Source organism: Bos indicus x Bos taurus, chromosome 12 (assembly GCF_003369695.1).
Source record: "Bos indicus x Bos taurus breed Angus x Brahman F1 hybrid chromosome 12, Bos_hybrid_MaternalHap_v2.0, whole genome shotgun sequence".
Lineage (NCBI taxonomy): Eukaryota > Metazoa > Chordata > Mammalia > Artiodactyla > Bovidae > Bos > Bos indicus x Bos taurus.
In genome coordinates this window covers 20,354,225-20,373,066 of record NC_040087.1, presented here as the reverse complement: position 1 = coordinate 20,373,066, position 18,842 = coordinate 20,354,225, and positions in this window count along the sequence as shown.

The window sequence follows — 18,842 nt, the reverse complement described above, 5'->3', positions numbered from 1 at the left end:
AGGCAATGGCACCCCACTCCAGTACTCTTGCCTGGAAAATCCCATGGATGGAGGAGCCTGGAAGGCTGCAGTCCATGGGGTCGCTAAGAGTCATACACGACTGAGTGACTTCCCTTTCAGTTTTCACTTTCCACTTTCATGCATTGGAGAAGGAAATGGCAGCCCACTCCAGTGTTCTTGCCTGGAGAATCCCAGGGACGGGGGAGCCTGGTGGGCTGCCGTCTATGGGGTCGCACAGAGTCGGACACGACTGAAGCAACTTAGCAGCAGCAGCAGAAGGCTTCTCTGGTGACTCAATGGTGAAGGACAGAGGAGCCTGTCCATGGGATCCCAAAGAGTCGGATACAATATAGTGACTGAACAACAATAAAGAAGGTCCAGTAAGGGCTCACAAGATGACAACCACCCTTAGGTGTGACCATAGCATTCTAGAGGCTGTAAAGGGCAGGGAGCTCTAAGTCGCTGGGGTCCCCAGAACTAACCGGTGACTTAGTGGCTGTTTTGTATATACCCAACTCACAAGAGATTGATGTACAATCATGATATCAATTCATTAATTAATTTAGAGTGAGAAATAGAAATACCAAAAATTCTCCCCAAGACTTAAGTTCACCACTCGATACTTTCTCTAAGACAAATTATAACCAGCAGGCTGTTTGGTGAGCTTAAAAGCCAAGGTAGGGAAATAAGATGAATGGTTCTTATTGAATTGTCGGCCCAGAAATTCATGTACATGTTTCCAGATACTGTTGAGGCTGTGTCTTGAAGTTGTTGGTGCATAGGTAAGGTTGGGATAAAAACAGTGGAGCTGTTTTTTTTTTTTTTTTTTTTAATTTTATGGAAGTATAGTTGATTTACAATGCCATATGTTAATTTCTGCTGTACAGCAAATCGACTCAGTTATACATATATATTCTTTTTCATATTTGTTTCCATTATGGTTTATCACGGGATATTGAATATCCTGTGCTGAACAGTAGGACCTTGTTGTTTATGCATCCTGTATTTGCATGCATCCATGCTAAATTGCTTCAGTTGTGTCTGATTCTTTAGGACCCCGTGGACTGTAGCCTGCCTGGCTACTCTGTCCACAGGGACTCTCTAGGCATGAATACTGGAGTGGGTTACCATGCCCTCCTCCAGGGGATCTTCCTGACCCAGGGATCAAACTCACGTATCTTAGTCTCCTGTATTGCAGGTGGATTCTTTACCACTAGCTAGTTTATATCTGCTAATCCCAAACTCCTAATCCTTCCCTCTCTCGCCCCGTACTTTGGCAACCATAAATCTGTTCTCTATGTCTGTGAGTCTGTTTCTGTAACTGTTTTTATTTATATATATGAGAATTATTCTCTACAAATGGTTTTTGCTCCCTTGTTAAAAAAAAAAAAAAAAAGAAAGGGTGGGGGGGGGTACAAATAACCAAAAGAATAACAAATAACCAAGGCTATGGAAATGTTCAGAATTTAGGTAGAAGTATTTAGCTCAAAATGTATCATAATTCCAAAGGTAACTTTGGACTCTCCATAGGAGCCAGCCGGAAGGATGCTCTAATTTATTAAACTTTCACCCTGAGAAAGATAAAGCAGTTTAGTGAATAGTCATTTGATTTCTCCTTTCTGCTAGAGTCTCAGGAAAAAAATACCCAAGAGAGATAAGCACCAATGCTTCTGAGGCAGTTGCCTTGGGGGAAAAGAAGCCGTGCAGAGCAAGTTTGGTTCTAATGAGCAGAAATTGGGAGAGGCAATAAATTTACTCAGAACTGAGATTTGTATTCCTCTAGAGCCTTTCTCAACTTCCCTTTCACTTTTCACTTTCATGCATTGGAGAAGGAAATGGCAACCCACTCCAGTGTTCTTGCCTGGAGAATCCCAGGGATGGGGGAGCCTGGTGGGCTTCCGTCTCTGGGGTCGCACAGAGTCGGACATGACTGAAGCAACTTAGCAGCAGCAGCAGCAGCAGAGCCTTTCTCAGAGAAGGCAATGGCAACCCACTCCAGTGTTCTTGCCTGGAGAATCCCAGGGATGGGGGAGCCTGGTGGGCTGCTGTCTCTGGGGTCGAACAGAGTCGGACACGACTGAAGTGACTTAGCAGCAGCAGCAGCGCCTTTCTCGGAGAAGGCGATGGCACCCCACTCCAGGACTCTTGCCTGGAAAATCCCATGGACGGAGGAGCCTGGTAGGCTGCAGTCCATGGGGTCGCTAAGAGTCGGACACGACTGAGTGACTTCACTTTCACTTTTCTCTTTCACGCATTGGAGAAGGAAATGGTAACCCACTCCAGTGTTCTTGCCTGGAGAATCCCAGGGACGGCAGAGCCTGGTGGGCTGCTGTCTATGGGGTCGCACAGAGCCGGACACGACTGAAGCGACTTAGCAGCAGCAGCAGCAGCAGCAGCAGTGCCTTTCTGCCCATTATGATGATGTCAAGAATTTAATTCTGAGCCTGGCTTATTCAGTACATTAACTCATTACTTACTTACAACTTTGTGAGGTATATGCTCTGTGTGTGTTTGTGCTAAGTCTCTTCAGTCATGTCCAACTCTTTGAGACCCTACAAACTGTAGCCTGCCAGGCTCCTCTGTCCATGGAGTTCTCCAGGCAAGAATACTGGAGTGGGTTGCCATTTCCTCCTTCAGGAAATCTTCCTGACCCAGGGATCGAAACCACATCTCTAATGTCTCCTGCATTGACAGGTGGGTTCTTTACCACTAGTACCACCCGGGAAGCCTGCTGGATGCTCTATGTATCCCTAACCTGCAGGTAAGAAAATGGAGGTACAGGGAGGCAGGGAGCTTACTGAAGGGACAGAACCAGTAAGTGGCTAAGCAGCGATTTTCGCCCAGCTGGTTTGATTCCTGAGTTCACCGTCTCAAGATCCCCACCTCTTCCTTTTGCTACATAGATCATTCCTGAAATGAACACAGGACACTGAAGTGAGAGTCCCAAGTCTATGACCCATGGTCCCAGAAGAGGTGATCACATCACATCTGTAATAAGTCACAATCAGTTTGAGGACACATATGCCTGCACCCCGGACTTCCCTGGTGGCTCAGATGGTAAAGTGTCTGTCTACAATGTGGGAGACCTGAGTTGGATCCCTGGGTCAGGAGGATTCCCTGGAGAAGGAAATGGCAACCCACTCCAGTACTCTTGCCTAGAAAATCCCATGGATGGAGGAGCCTGGTATACATGGGGTCGCAAAGAGTCTGACGACTGAGCGACTTCGCTTTCACTTTCATGCCTGCACCCATAGTCAGTGGGGAGGGGGCTTCCACCTGAGGACCAGGCTAGGAGAGGGGGCTGAGGTGGGGGCTGGGACATTGGTGCCTTTTCTATTTTTTCGTTCTTACCCACATACCAAAAGATGAGATTCTTTCTTAAGCACCCCAGCTCTGGACGGCAAACTGAGGGGAGGGTTGTAGGTGGTGATGGGGAAACAGAGCGTGAAGCTTGGAGATGAGCTCTCAGGTCAGAACACACAGGTTCCCTCCCCCTGGTCTGTGCAGGGCTGCACCGTCTGGTTGCTCTTCCAACCGACCACAGCCTTCTATTAGAGTCTTTCTTTGGAGAGAGCAAAATACAATTGCTTGGATTTCAGCTTTTTAAAAACTTTTTTATTTTATCTTGGAGTGTAGCCCATTCACAATGTGGTGCTAGTTTCAGGTGGACAGCAAAGGGACTCAGCCATATGTACGCATCTATCCATTGGGATTTCAGCTTTCTTAGCTAAAAATCTCACCTCTCTTGTGCTGCCTAGAGAAGAAGGCACTCCCAAGGCAGCGTAGCTGGGCTTGAACACATGCAAATAGCATCAATTGTATGTTTCTACACAATCTCTTCATTTTCTTCTATATATGTTTAACATACTGTGCTCTTGGTTCTTCTGTTTAATACTCAGCAGGTGACATTACTTATAAATTACAGTGATGATGGGGGTGGATTGCCTCCCTTCTCTCTGTGGATTAATGTAGGAAGAGTGTTGTGAGCATTTCAGCGAGAGCCAGTGTCTAGGGAGAAGGAAATGGCAACCTACTCCAGTGTTCTTGCCTGGAGAATCCCAGGGACAGGGGAGCCTGGTGGGCTGCCGTCTATGGGGTCTCACAGAGTCGGACATGACTGAAGTGACTTAGCAGCAGCAGCAGCAGTGTCTAGGGAAAGAGAAAGGAAACAAAGCAGCCTTGGGAACTTTAAGGGAGAAGTTCAGAAAAGAGGAGACCAGGAAAGATCATAGCTTAGTGGGAGACTGTGCTATGGCAGCCAGAGGTGAGAGTTTGGGGAACATGCATAGTCATCAAGAGTGTCAGGATATTCATATAATAATGCATATATGTGGAATCTAGAAAAACAGTATAGATGATCTTATTTGCAAAGCAGAAAGAGAGACACAGACAGAGAGAACAAACATATGGGTATCAAGGGGAGGGGAGTAGGAAGAACTGGGAGACTGGGATTAACATTGACTATTGACACTAGGTATAAAATAGATAACTAATGAGAACCTAGTGTACAGCACAGGGAACTCTACTCAGTGCTCTATGGTGACCTAAATAGGAAAGAAATCCAAAAAAGAGGGGATATATGTATAGTTGTCAATTCTAAAGGAAATCAACCCTGTATGTCCATTGGAAAGACTGATGCTGAAGTTAAAGCTCCAATACTTTGGCCACCTGATGCGAAGAGCCAACTCACTGGAAAAGACCCTGATGCTGGGAAACATTGAGGGCAGGAGGAGAAGGGGGTGGCAGCGGATGAGATGGTTAGATGGCATCACCAACTCAGTGAATATGAATTTGAGCAAACTTCCAGAAGAAGGACAGGGGAGCCTGGTGTGCTACAGTCCATGGGTCACAGAGAGTCAGACACGACTTAGCAAGTGAACAACAATCTATAGCTGGTTCACTTTGCTGTATAGTAAAAGCTAACACAACATTGTAAAGAACTTAATACTCCAGCAAAAATTAATGATAAAGAAGAGTGTCAGATACTATGTGGAGGGCACGTTGGATGAGATGCATGGAGAAGGTGCTACGAATCAGAAAGCCCTGATTCAGGGCTTTCACTGTAGAAAGTGAAACAAGGGGTCATCACAGTGATGGGGATATTGAGAATCAGATGACGGGTATGTTTGTTGATTTCAGTCCAGGGGTGGCAGACCCAAATCAGACTGGAGAACTAGGCAGTATGAACTTGAACCCAGGTGTGTGAGCTAAGCCATGACTATATTAGGTGTTGGCCAAGTGTTCTTATTGGGATAATGTCCAAACAAAAGGGCTCAAAACTTATGGCTCAGGGTTATTTGCAAAATTGGCCTGTGTATTTATGACTTGTTGAAAAGCAACTTCAATTGTCAGAGGGATCACCCAGGCTTTCCTGGAAGGATCACCTCAATTCTCTTGGGTAGTAACCTCAGCTCCAGGGCCCTTCAAACAGTAATCTCCATTTGCTTGAAATAATGAAATTATTTACTTGGTTAGAGTCTTTCATCCTGGATATTAAACAAACAGTGATGTAGATCAAACCTATTATGTTCAAATTCTATGTCAAGTTAGGAAGTGAATATGTATATTTAAAATATAAAGCTGAAAATAATCCAGCATATTATTTGATCAACACACTCCCAACCCAGGACCTTTGTACTTGCTACTCTTGTGCCTCAAAATCTTATTACCAGTAGCCTCATCTCTTGCTTTCAGTCTTTATTCAAATACCAACTTATCAATAAAACTTTCCCTAATCACCTTTTTCGGAGAAGGCAATGGCACCCCACTCCAGTACTCTTGCCTGGAAAATCCCATGGACGGAGGGGCCTGGTGGGCTGCAGTCCAGGGGGTCGCTAGGAGTCGGACACGACTGAGCGACTTCACTTTATTTTTTCACTTTCCACTTTCATGCATTGGAGAAGGAAATGGCAACCCACTCCAGTGTTCTTGCCTGGAGAATCCCAGGCACGGGGGAGCCTGGTGGGCTGCCGTCTATGGGGTCGCACAGAGTCGGACACGACTGAAGCGACTTAGCAGCAGCAATCACCTTTTTAAAAATTGTACTTCACCCCTCTCCCACTCTGCTGAATTCTTTTCAAGCACCAGCCATCACTGTACAAACTATATATTTTAGCTGTTTATTTGCCCCCACTGGGCATCGGGCCCTAGTGCTTGCTCCAGAGCTACAGATAAAGTGTTAAATAGAACAGACACGCTTCGTAGAACTGCTTGGGGGTCAGAATGAATTTACAGGGCATGGTCGACTAGCAAAAGATAACTGAAAGATCTTCTCAGGAACAATACAAGCGAAGAAGAATAAAATTGCCTAAAAGGATTTCAGTCTTCTTAACATAAATTGAGTGTTTTTATTAAGTTATTCTAAGTTATTGGGTTAGTAATGTGGCTTCATACACATGCCACTTATATAATGCTATAAACCAGTCTTATCTCAATTTTTTTAACTGATGTAATCAAATGAAGGACACTCTCAGTAAAAAAAGATATGCATATGGTAATATGCATAATATGGTAATAACATTTGAAATAGAACCAAACCATTTACAATGAAAAATGAGGCTCTTTTCCACTTAAATTTCTCGTCCTTTCAACCTAACTTCCTTCCATGTTTTTTTCTGCTTCCTTTAGACATTTTCCATGCATGGCAACCACTCCAGCATTCTTGCCTGGGAAATTCCACAGACAGAGGAGCCTGGCGGGCTACAGTCCATGGGGTCACAAAGAGTCGGGCGCAACCGAGGAACACTTCATACATATACTCACATACATGAATATATTATTTTAAGCCAATTTTCAATATTACAGACTGTGTTGCCTTGATTTTTTTTTTCTTCCTTTTTTTCCCCTTACCACTCTATGCAACTGTGGGATCTTAGTTCTTCTACCAGAGATTGAACCCAGCCCCAGCCTGTGAAAGTGTTCAGTCCTAACCACTGGGGCATTCCAGGCTTGATTTTTTTTCATTTAATGTATTTTAGGGATGTTTTTTGGGAATATATTACAGGCTTGCCTCCCTTTTAAATAGCCTTTCTTTTAATATTTCCTTGCAGGATGGCCACAAATTAGTAACTTATTGATTAATGCAAACAATACCTGGGTGAACATCCTTATAACCTTATTTGTTCATTTATCTGCGTGTAGCTATCCCTGTAGGGCAAGTTGTTAGAAATAGAATTGCTGATAAGAGGCTATGAGCCTGTATGACCCAAGAGTTTAAAGTCTTTCTTCCTCAAATTTGAATGAAGGTAAAACTTGATCCTACTGCTAACATTTCCCACTGTGTTCATCCAATGTAGGGTGTGATGCCTTATCCCTTGCTGCCCAATTTCCTATCCTAATAATGAAGATGCTTAATAGCTATGCAAATACACTGGAGATGTAATTTATTAAAGTAGCTCCAGAAAGTACCACTTACGTGCTGGGAGAATTGACTTAATAATGCAATTTCACAAGCCTTTATTAAAGGCTCAATTCTTGGGCCTGCTTCATCCTTCTGTGTGTGTTTGGGTCACAGGCGCGGTCCTCAGCCAAGGCGGCAAAGAGAACAGGACGGAGGGTGCCGGCCATGCCTTCCGTCTGAAAATGGGGCAGTGTGGAGCCTGCTGGACCTGCTTTTAGCGGCCAGCAGGAGCATTGTCTGTGGACACCAATCAAGTCGAGTCAGGAAAACCCCTCTCTCCTAGGGAATCGTGAGGGCACTCAGCCCCTTCCAGAACATCCGGGCTTGCTCCACCTCTGCCGGGTGGGATGACCCATATGGAAATGCTAGAAGAGAACGTTAGAGCAGGGAGAGCAACCTGTGGCTCTTAGAACATCACAGGCGTGCCTTAAAGGAGCCTTGGAGGAAAAGCTGCCAATAAAGTCAAACTTACTATGTTTTATTTTGATAAAATTCTAGTTTGTCTGTTCTATCATTTTCTATATGTTTTCTGTTCTTTCAGAGAGCCTGGAGTTTGTCTTTTATTTTATTCAAACATAGTAAGCACGGTTACTTTAAAGACTCTGGTAATTCTCATATCTGGGCTTCCCTGGTGGCTCAGTGGTAAAGAATCTGCCTGCCAATGTAGGAGACATGGGTTCGATCATTGGTTCAGGATGATCCCCTGGAGAAGGAAATGGCAACCCACCCTAGTAGTCTTGCCTGGGAAATCCCATGGACAGAGGCGCCTGGCGGGCCACAGTCCTTGGGGTTGCAGTACAGTTCCCATATCTAAGCCTTGTGAATTGTGTTTTCTGTTGCTTCTGCTGGTTCTTCTTAGCTTCCTTGTGTGCCCAGTTATTTTTGACTGGATACTGGATGTTTTATTTGGAAAAATATGTAGGAATGAAATTTAATTCATTAATGAATTAAGAGAACTCCATCTAGATAAAATTTGTCATTGCTTCTGCCTGGCACCAGGGTGCTACCAGCTTGGGAGTAACTTAAATCAAGTTCAAGGTTTGAGATTCACTAGATGACCCAGAAATAAATTTCAAGTGTAATTCCATGAGAGGACTGATTCATTCCTGGGCCAGCCTTATCTCATTAGGCCCTTTAACCTCTCAACTTTCTGTGGGGGAGAGTTTTTTTGTTATATCCCCATAATGTTTACATTCTCCAGGAGAATGTTCTGGCTTAGACACGTATTCTCAGGTGAAAGATGTCTCTCTTTTTTCCCCCTCCTTTTTATTCCTGAATTATAATTTCTCTTTGGTTTTTGTAATTCCCCATTATCTTATTAGCTCTTAGATTTAAAAAAAATATCTTGTCCAATAATTTTTTGTTGTTAGGTCTGGTTTGATAAGATCACCCATTGTTACTGGAAAGAAGGAGTCCTTTTGGACATATTTTGAAGGTAAACCCAATAGGTCTCTAATTGAGTGGAAGAAGTATGTAACAGAAAGAGGAGTTGAGGATGACTGGGAGGTTTTTGACCTGAATGTTTAAGAATGGAGAAACCAATAACTTAACTGAGAAAGACTGAAGAGGGAGCAGATGAAAAATGATCAGGAACTTGTTTGGGGGGATGTGAAGACCCCAGATGGGCACCCAGGTAGGAAAATTGAGTAGGCAGCTGAGTATATTAGCTTGGAGTTCAAGGAAGAGCTAAGCTGGACAGAGGAGATTTGGAGCCCTCAATGTATATGTATATTTAAAATTGTGAGGTTGAAATCACCACAGGAATAGACACAGATAGAGAAGAGGTCCAAAGACCTTGTAGACATTTAGGAAATATTAATTTTCTCCCCTCCTCAATAGGTATGATGTATATTTTTTAAGACTTTTTTTTCATGTGAACCATTTAAAAAATATTGAATTTGTTGCAATATTGTTTCTGCTCTATGTTTTGATTTTTTGGCCGTGCAGCATGTGGATTCTAAGCTCCCTGACCAGGGATTGAACCGGCACCCCCTGTGTTGGAAGTCAAAGTCCAAGTGGACCACCAGGTATGATGAATTGCCAGATATAAACATGGAAAGTTTTTTTTTTTCTTTTTTTCACTGCAGACTAATATAACAAATGAAAAAATTTAGACAGAAAGAATTTGTCACCATGTCCTGTCACCCTACTTCCTTACTGTCTTCTTCCCACCCCCACCACAGTAACTAGCCTGGACTCCCAACATTTCTCAGTTGTGTTACCCCACAGCCTCAGAGCAATGCTTCCTGATTCTAGCCCTTTTTATGTTTCCTTCACATCAGGAACAGAAGGATGCTCTTGCAACCTAAGGGTGATTGCTGACTGTCTGATTTTGAAGTGGCAGTCATAGTTTAATATTTATTAACATCATTTTTACCAATTTAGATGAACAAGACTATACAAGTGATTAGGGTTTCATAAAGTGAGGAAGCAAGGCAAATTTGGCTAAGAATATATGAGTGGAAGTACAGCGTTTCGGACAGAATACTGGAGTGGGTAGCCTCTCCCTTCTCCAGGGGATCTTCCCAACCCAGGGATCGAATCTAGGCCTCCTGCCTTGAAGGTGGATTGTTTATCATCTGAGCCCCCAGGGAAGCCCAAGAATACTGGAGTGGGTAACCTATTGCTTCTCCAGTGGATCTTCCCAGCCCAGGAATCCAACCAGAGTCTCCTGCATTGCAGGTGGATTTTTTTTTTTTTTACCAGCTGGGTTACCAGGGAAACCCAGTTATTTCTTGCTCATTACAAATCATGTTTGGCAATTAGGAAACAGACCATAAATAAAAATAGGAATTTTTCTCAATTCTATGCCCCCTCACCACTCAGGTTTGGTTCTATACATATGTCCATTTCTAGAACAAAAGGACCTGCATTTTCCTGCCTCACAGTCAGAAGAAAAGGAGTTGGTTATGCAGGGAGAATGCAAATCTCTGCAAAGAGATCCTTTGAAAATAAAACTTATTCTTGCCTCCCAAGGATAAGTTGGATGTGGGCCTGAGTGAAGACAGGAGAGCCAAGTAGATGACCTTTCTTTTTTCCTGGACAATATTGGTTTAATTTTGGAGTATATTTCTGCAATAATTCATCAGGGCAGAGGAATTATATTTCTTTTCATCACTTTTGTTTAAAATTCAATGATCCAGGCTATCTCCACTTCAATTTATATTTTTGTTTCTTTTATCTTTTGACCCACACAGAAGCTAGGTCAAAAGAAAAGACAAACATGAAATTATCAAAACAAAATGCTGTTTTGGATTCACAGACATAGAGGACATACTTGTGATTGCCAAGAGGGTGGAGACTGGGAGAAGGATGGAGTCGGAGTTTTGGGATTAGCAGAGGCATCCATACAGAGATGGATAAACAACACGGTCCTACTGTGTAACACAGGGAACTGTATTCAAAATCCTGTGATAAACCATGATGGAAAAGAATATGTAAAAAAAATGCATGAAAGTGAAAGTGTTAGTCGCTCAGTCGTGTCCGACTCTTTGCAACCCCAGGGACTATAGACTGCCAGGCTCCTCTGTCCATGGAATTCTCTAAGCAAGAACACTGGAGTGGGTAGCCATTCCCTTCTCCAGAGGATTATCCCCATACCGGGATCAAATCCAGGTCTCCCACATTGGAGGCAGTTTCTTTACCGTCCGAGTCACCAGGGAAGCCCAAAAGAATGTGTATATATGTATAGCTGAATTACTTTGCTGTAGAGAAGGAAATGGCAACCCACTCCAGTACTCTTGCCTGGAGAATCCCATGGACGCAGGAGCCTGGTGGGCTGCCATCTATGGGGTCGCACAGAGTCGGACACGACTGAAGCAACTTAGCAGCAGCAGCAGCAACAGTAGAAACTAACACAACTTTGTAAATCAGCTATACTTCCATAAAAAAATAAATGCATAAACAAAGGAGTAAATGCTGTTTTTAAGATAAGTACTTCAGTAGAAGGGTTTATAACCAATGCTGATCCTTACTATAACTAAAGTGTATTTGGTGTTTACTTGAAGCTAGGCTCTGTGCTAAGCCCTTCACATAGATGATGTCATATACCCCTCATCACAACCCTTGGGGGCAGATATTTTATTACCCCCGTATTAGAGATGAGGCACAAAGGGAGAAAGTAATTTGTTCCGAGCTAGTCAGGAAGCAGTGGAATGCCAGAGCTTCACATCTAACCTCCCTGCTGTTAAGTCCCACAGGATGGACAACTGCCCTCTTCAACTGTAGTAAATTCATATAGTTTTTGTACACTGAGGCCCAGTGATGCAAAAACTTGGGTCAGCATTTGGTAAACGGGGTGCATACACAGCTTGATTTCTAGTGGCTTCTTTCTCAAATCCTTTTCCTCAGAATGCCTTGTTGTTTCCTAACCTTGGTCTCATCCCTTACTGATATGTTTTCCTGTCTTGATTCTTGAAATTCTGCAGCACACTTGACTTTGGTTTCAAAGGATACTCTGGCTTTGGGGGAGTAGGAGCTGGGAGAAGAGTGGAGTTTCCTTACACGAGAGCTGGGAGAACTTGAGTGTGGTCTTGAGGAGAGGAGGGTCAATCAGGGACTCCCACAGACCAAGGAGCCTGGCAGGCTACAGTCCATGGGGCTGCAGAGAGTTGGGCATGACTGAGCAACACAGCCGCATAACATCCTCAGTAATGACCTCAGCTGCGATGACATGCTTAGGTAACTTGCTTTCCTGTGGAAACTGATGAAAGGCTGAGTTGACATTTTGGTTGATTTCTGCCTGAATCAAGATCAACAGGCATGGATGGGGGAACACAAGCCTGACACACAGAAGATGTTTGCTCAGGCAGTGGGAAACTGGCTTTCAGGGTGTCAAATATGGAACAGTTCCTGATGTTGGCCTAGTCCAGGGTCCGACCAGGGGAGGGGTGACTGAAAGGGGATAGCAGCGCAGGTCCTTGGAAGTGAAGACACAGAGGCAGAACTCATTTCATAACAATCGTTGCGCTCTGATGATCATCGCTTGCTCCCTACTGCTATCAGGATAACAAGCCAGTCACTGTTCAGGAGTGTTTTCAGTTTCCCTTTTCCATGTAACATCAAAAGATCCAGATGGAAAGTGGAAAATTGAGGATCCTCAAGAAGATGGTTGGAGTAACACCAAGTATCCAGCAGTGGAAAGATGCAATGTCAAGGTGACTGATGAATAACCTTTGTCTAGACATTTTGAAGTCAAATAGGAACATCCAGAAAGTGGATATTGGCAGACAATTTCCTAGAAATGAAACGTAAAGTTGGAATATGTCATCACATCTAGCCTGAGAGCCTAGAGAAAATGGATCTCCACATTAGTCAAAAATTAAAGCTGGCCCCAAAGACGAAAGGCAGGTAAGAGGCTGGGAAGTCTGTCAGAAGAAAGATTTTGAAAATTTAGGTAGCAGGAGATGAATGGCAAGGTCATGGCTAAGATGAAATAGCCTTGGAAGTAAAACCTACATGGGAAGCAAAGGTCAAGAGATACAGGAAGAAAAAAGCTCAGAACACATTAGTAGTGTAGACCTGTGGGGAATTTGCTTCTGAAAATAAAATAAAATGAGACATCAAAGAGGCCTTTACAAGTTTGAAGGCTTATTCTTACCTGCAGTCAAAGAAAAGACTTAAATTTTATTGGAGCAAAGTACAGATGAAGAATAAATCAAATTTAAGTGCACTGTAACATTCTTAATGAAGTAGAAGAAGTCAGAATTTTGGATAATAGGAATGGAGAACAGATAATCCAGTTTTGTTGACCGTGTCCTGCAGATGCTTCTTGGACACTAATGTGCGCATAGACCCACCTAGGGATCTTTGTTGGGGAGTTTGATTCCTTATGTCTGCAGTAGAGCCACACTGACCTCATTTCTCAGAAGCTCCCAGGAGATTGATGCCAGTGCTGCTGGGCCTCAGACCACACTGTGATTGACTGGGCTGTAGAGTAGAGGTTTCCACGCGTGGATTCCCAAGAAGCCTCCCCAGTGAATACTGATATGCAGCAGGACTTTGGAGCCATTGAAAAATGGGTTGAGATTAAACGAATGCAAGAAACAGAGGCATCAGGACCATCATGAAACTTCTTCAAATAAAGTTATTTCCACCCCCAGCAGCATGTGGGAAACAATATCATAGATGTTTGTATAAAATATCTAAAGTGTTAGTCACTCAGTGTTGTCTTTTTGTGACCCCATGGACTGTAGCCCACCAGGCTCCTCTATCCATGGGATTCCCTAGACAAGAATCCTGGAGTGCGTAGCTGTTCCCTTCTCCAGGGGATCTTCCCTACCCAGGAATTGAACCCAGGTCTCTCTCATTGCAGGCAGATTCTTTACCGTTTGAGCCACCAGGGAAAACCAGCCATCAGATATTTGGGATGGGTGTAGTATGTTTTTCACAAATCGTACAGCATTTGTTTTAAAGATGTTTAAAGCCTGGAGTGGATCACAGAGGCTAGATGAAATGAGTAAATCAGTAGGCATGTTAACATTTTGTATCTTTTTTAATCATTCTTTTAAGTGTTTGGATGATAAATGTGGTCAGTAATGTCTAGGTATTTAAGGAGCTAGAAAGAAACAAAGAGCATCTGAGATCATGTGTGTAGGAGTGTGTATGTGTGTGAATGTTGTGTTTGACAGCACGCAAGTATGTGCATGCATGTGTGTGTATTTACTGGGAGCCCAAGAAATGCTGACATTGGCATGTGTGTCATACCTTGCCTTATATTCAGGTGGTGAAAACTTGATGCCCCTCAAGCATGTGTCCTATGCTGTGTTTGGTTGCTCAGTCGTGTCCAACTCTTGAGCCCCTGTGGACTGTAGCCCACCAGCTCCTCTACCACAGGGATTCTCCAGGCAAGAATACTTGAGTGGGTTGCCATGCCCTCCTCCAGGGGATCTTCCCAACCCTGGGATCAAACCCAGGTCTCCTGCATTGTAGATGGATTCTTTACCACCTGAGCCACCAGAGAATCCCTCCTCAAGCACCTACTCTCTTCTAACTCCATCAGACTCTTCCTCTAATTTTTGTAGACTCCTGTATCTCTTCAGGATTCAATAGGATTCAGTCTCTGATACATTCAATTTTGTCCCTTTTAGTAAAATGTAATTAGATGCAAATATAAATCACAACTATTGTCAGAATTCAAATGGGTTCTGATGAGAATTAATATTTCCCATTCATAGAAGTACTGATTCAGAGCACACAATAAGGCAAAAATTCAAAATTAGGCAGAAACCACTCATTTCTCAAGCAGAAATAGCCATATTCATCTTACAGAGATTAGAATTTTGCAATCCAGTTATCAGAGCTTTCTGCTATAAAAGGCTTCTTATCCTCCCTCTCCAATCTTACCCTCCATAATGACAATTGAATAAATGAATATGTGACAGAATTAATTGAATGCTATTATCTTCACTTTACAGTTTTAATTTCAGATCTTGCCTCATTAACACAATTATCCAGGAAAGCGTTATGTTAAATAAACATACAACTGTGCTGTCCTGGGTGTATTAATCAGAATTTTTGTGTTCGCAAGCGACAAACTCAACTCACACTGATTTAAAACAGAGGAAAATGAACTTACCGATTCATGTCACTATAAAATTGAGGTACACTTTGGGTATAATTGGACCCCAAGAGTCAACTTTTCAATCTCTTTAGTTTCTTCTTCTATTTCCTTTGAGTGTTGGCCTTACTCATTCCTAGAGCAGTTTTTTTCTAGTCAAGGAAGGTTTCAAACTCAAGGCAGCTTGAACTTATAGACTTTAGGACTAAAAATTCCAGAAGAAGAATCTTTCCCCATATCTATGGCAAAAAAAAAAAAAAAATCATTGGGAAGATTGTAATTCAGCTTGGCTTACACGCCCATCTCTGAAACCATTATTATGACCACAGGGCTAGAGCCCTCCACTTGCCACGCTCGGGTCACATACCCAACTCTAGGACTAAAGTATCGTTGGTATCGTTCCCACCTTGACAACCTTGATTGTAAGAAGGATGTTTCCCCTGAAGGAAGGGATGATAGGCAGATTGATAATGTATTTCCATTTCATTACAGGTTTAGCCTGAATGGTAAATAAGATAAGACTCATGGAAGTGCTGTCGAGGACAGGAAGAGAAATATCTGGAACTCAGGGAATATTGATGGACAAGACATAGGAACAACAGAGGAGTCTCAAGTTAACACATGTATCTATACGTATATGTGTGTTAAGTCGCTTCAGTCATGTCCGACTCTGTGTGACCCTATGGACTGAAGGCCACCAGGCTCCTCTATCCATGCAATTCTCCAGGCAAGAATACTGGAGTAGGTTGCCATGCCCTCCTCCGAGGGATCTTGGATCCAACCTAGGAATCAAACCTGCTTCTCTTACATCTCCTGCATTGGCAGGCAGGTTCTTTACCACTAGGGCCACTTGAGACATCCCTGTGTGTGTATAGGGAGGTTTATATCTATTGCTAGTGGACTTCAATAGGTATTTATATGTAACTATAGTTACCTATATTAGAATATAAAGTTGTCTGGCTGCAGCGGGTGGTCTTGGGAGATTAAACCAGCATGAAAGCATTTATCACTAAGTGCAGAAATAGTTCATAATGATGTAGGATCTTGGATCTAAAATTAAAATGCCAAATATCTTTAAAGCGTGATTATCATGGTTGTGTGTTTTGTCAGGAGATCAGCTGAGCTGTAGAGAGCTGAGTTGTCAGGTGTTAGAGTGGTGACTGAAGTAACAAGAAAGTAACAGCGAAGCCTTTCATCACTTACTGTGATATTATAAGCAAGAGGACAAACCTGGAGACAGCATCGACCCCCTCCCCATTCCACTGTGCCCCATGGAATGAATGCAGACCTGGGAGTGTCTCACTGTTGAGGGAGCCCCACACACAAGGTTCCTGCAGTTTTATGGCTCCTATAGTTTTATGGATCATGTATAAACATGATCAGATGTGTATTTAACCTGGATGCTGGAGGGAGGGAGGAAAGGAAGAGGAAGAATGAGAAAAGGCTGGAAACTGATCCAAGCCAACATGCTCCTCTGTCTTTGGTGTGTCCTGCAACTTAATAGTTGGACCCAAGTTTTAATCAGTCTGCGGCCATGTTATGTTGTTTTAGTCATGTTGTCTGACTCTTTGTGACCCCATGGACTGTGGCCGGCCAGGCTCCTCTGTCCATGGGATTCTCCAGGCAAGAATACTGGAATGGGTTGCCATTCCCTCCTCCAGGGCATCTTCTCCATCCAGGGATCAAACCTGAGTCTCCTGCAGCTCCTGCATCACATGGGGATTCTTTACTGCTGAGCTACTGGTTAGCACACACGCATGCAAATTGGTAGTTGAACCAAAAGTATTGATCAGACATGCATTTAATCTTTTTGGCAAGACTATGGAGAGGTTCTGTGTTCTTGCCCCCCCACCACCCCAGGTTATTGAAATATGCTTGCCATATAACATTGTGTAAGTTTAAGGTGTACATGTTCACTTGATATACTTACATATTACGAAATGATTACCACCCCCATTTAATACAAATTTCATCCAGAAATTCTGTACTAATTCTCAACAGCAGTCCTTGTACATGCCAGTCCTTCAGCATCCTTTCTAGGTAAAGACAATACCTGGTTTTTAAATATTGGAAATTTGGGGTGGGGGGAAGATATTATACTGTTGTTTTAATTTGCAAATTTTTGCTTACTAGAGAGATTAACAATTACTCATGTGTTTATTAGTCTTTGTATTTCTTTTACAACAAATTACATGTTCATGCCTTATGCTAATTTTTCCATAGATTTTTGTATCATCTGTGTTGATTTGTTCCATGGTATTTATATATTAAAATTATTAATCCTTTACTAACAACCTTTTTATTATCAATCCTTTAGTAAGATTAATCCTGCTATATTGTCAATATTTTTCTTGTTATTTATTGCTTAATTTGTTTGTCACTCTTTTATTTCAGGTTTTGAAATTTTATATGGATATTTTTCATGGTTTTCTTTGTTATTCTAGAGTTTTAATCTTAGAAAACCAACATTTTCTTAATAAATATGATCCATCATTACATACTATCTCCTCATTATGTTTACATTTTAACATTCATCTCAATTCATCTACAACTCATCTAAGTATGTCTTGTAGAGTGATAACCACTATTTTTCTCAGTCACCAATTTTGCAGATCATTTGGCAAGGATATCCATACTGTGTGACTGTGGAATGGGATGGGATGGGATGGGATGGGATGGGCTGGGATGGGCTGGGATGGGATGGCAGTAGAAATACAAATCCACATGAGCAGACAATACCTACCATAAAAGCCAGGTGAAAAAGGATTCACGTGAACCCCCAAATGCAAGTGGGTTGGCATGAGTTACATACAATGACCATGCTGCTAGAGATCAGAAACTACACAGGTGGAAATGCAAGGAAATCAAAGGGACTTCTGACAGGTTTGGAAGCTAAAAACCTCAAAATTGCTCCCATATTTTCATAGGAAAGTGCAACTGTCTGGTCTGAGAACAGAAAAACTTGAAGAGCGTTTGGTAACCTTCAATTTGTCAGTGAGTGTTAGCGTGGATTGTATGGCAGAGACCTCATTTCCTGAGTGACAATAATAATCTTTACTGTTTCCCTTAAAAGTGGTTAGCATTGAGGACTTCCCTGGTGGCCCAGTGGCTAAGACTTCATGCTCCCAATGCAGGGGGCCTAGGTTCAATCCCTGGCTGGGGAACTAGACCCCATATGCAGCAACTAAGAGTTCACACGTGGGCAAATAAAAATCCTGGATACCAAAATTAAGACCCAGCACACACACACACAAAAGGGCAGATCAGCACAAAATTTTTTTCTGGGCTTTCAGCCCTATAAGCTTCCATAACCTCAGGCTCAAAGTTTCCACAGCCACTCTCCCACCTGTGAAGAAGAAATCATCATGGCTGACAGCTTGCTTAGTCACCCTGAAGATTGGGTGTGGTAACCAAGACATTTTTCAGAGGCCACAAAAATCAAGAAATGGAAACCCTTTCTCATCCTCATATCCAGGACTCAGCAATAGGGTGGGCAACATGGAAACATGGACCCCAAGGCATGGAGTTGTCTAACTGACTTGGTAGTTAATTCTGCTAAGAGAAAGAGCATTCTGAACCTGTACTTGGAAAGGTGCCCAGTAATAATAATAATAGTAACATCAAGGAAAATAACAGTTATCGTTTATTAAGCACATTCCAAGTGCTGATTGCTTTACAAAAATCAACCCTAATCCTCTCAACAAGAAGTACATACATTTTCACTAATACTTTCTAGTCACAGAAACAAATTTAGGAAGTTAAACATGTTTTCCCAAATCACAGAACTGATGTGAATACTAATTCATGTCTGATACAAAAGCTCAAGTTTTTAACCACTTCTGTATTCTGTTGGGATAAATAATACTAAGCTCTATTTGTTGAATG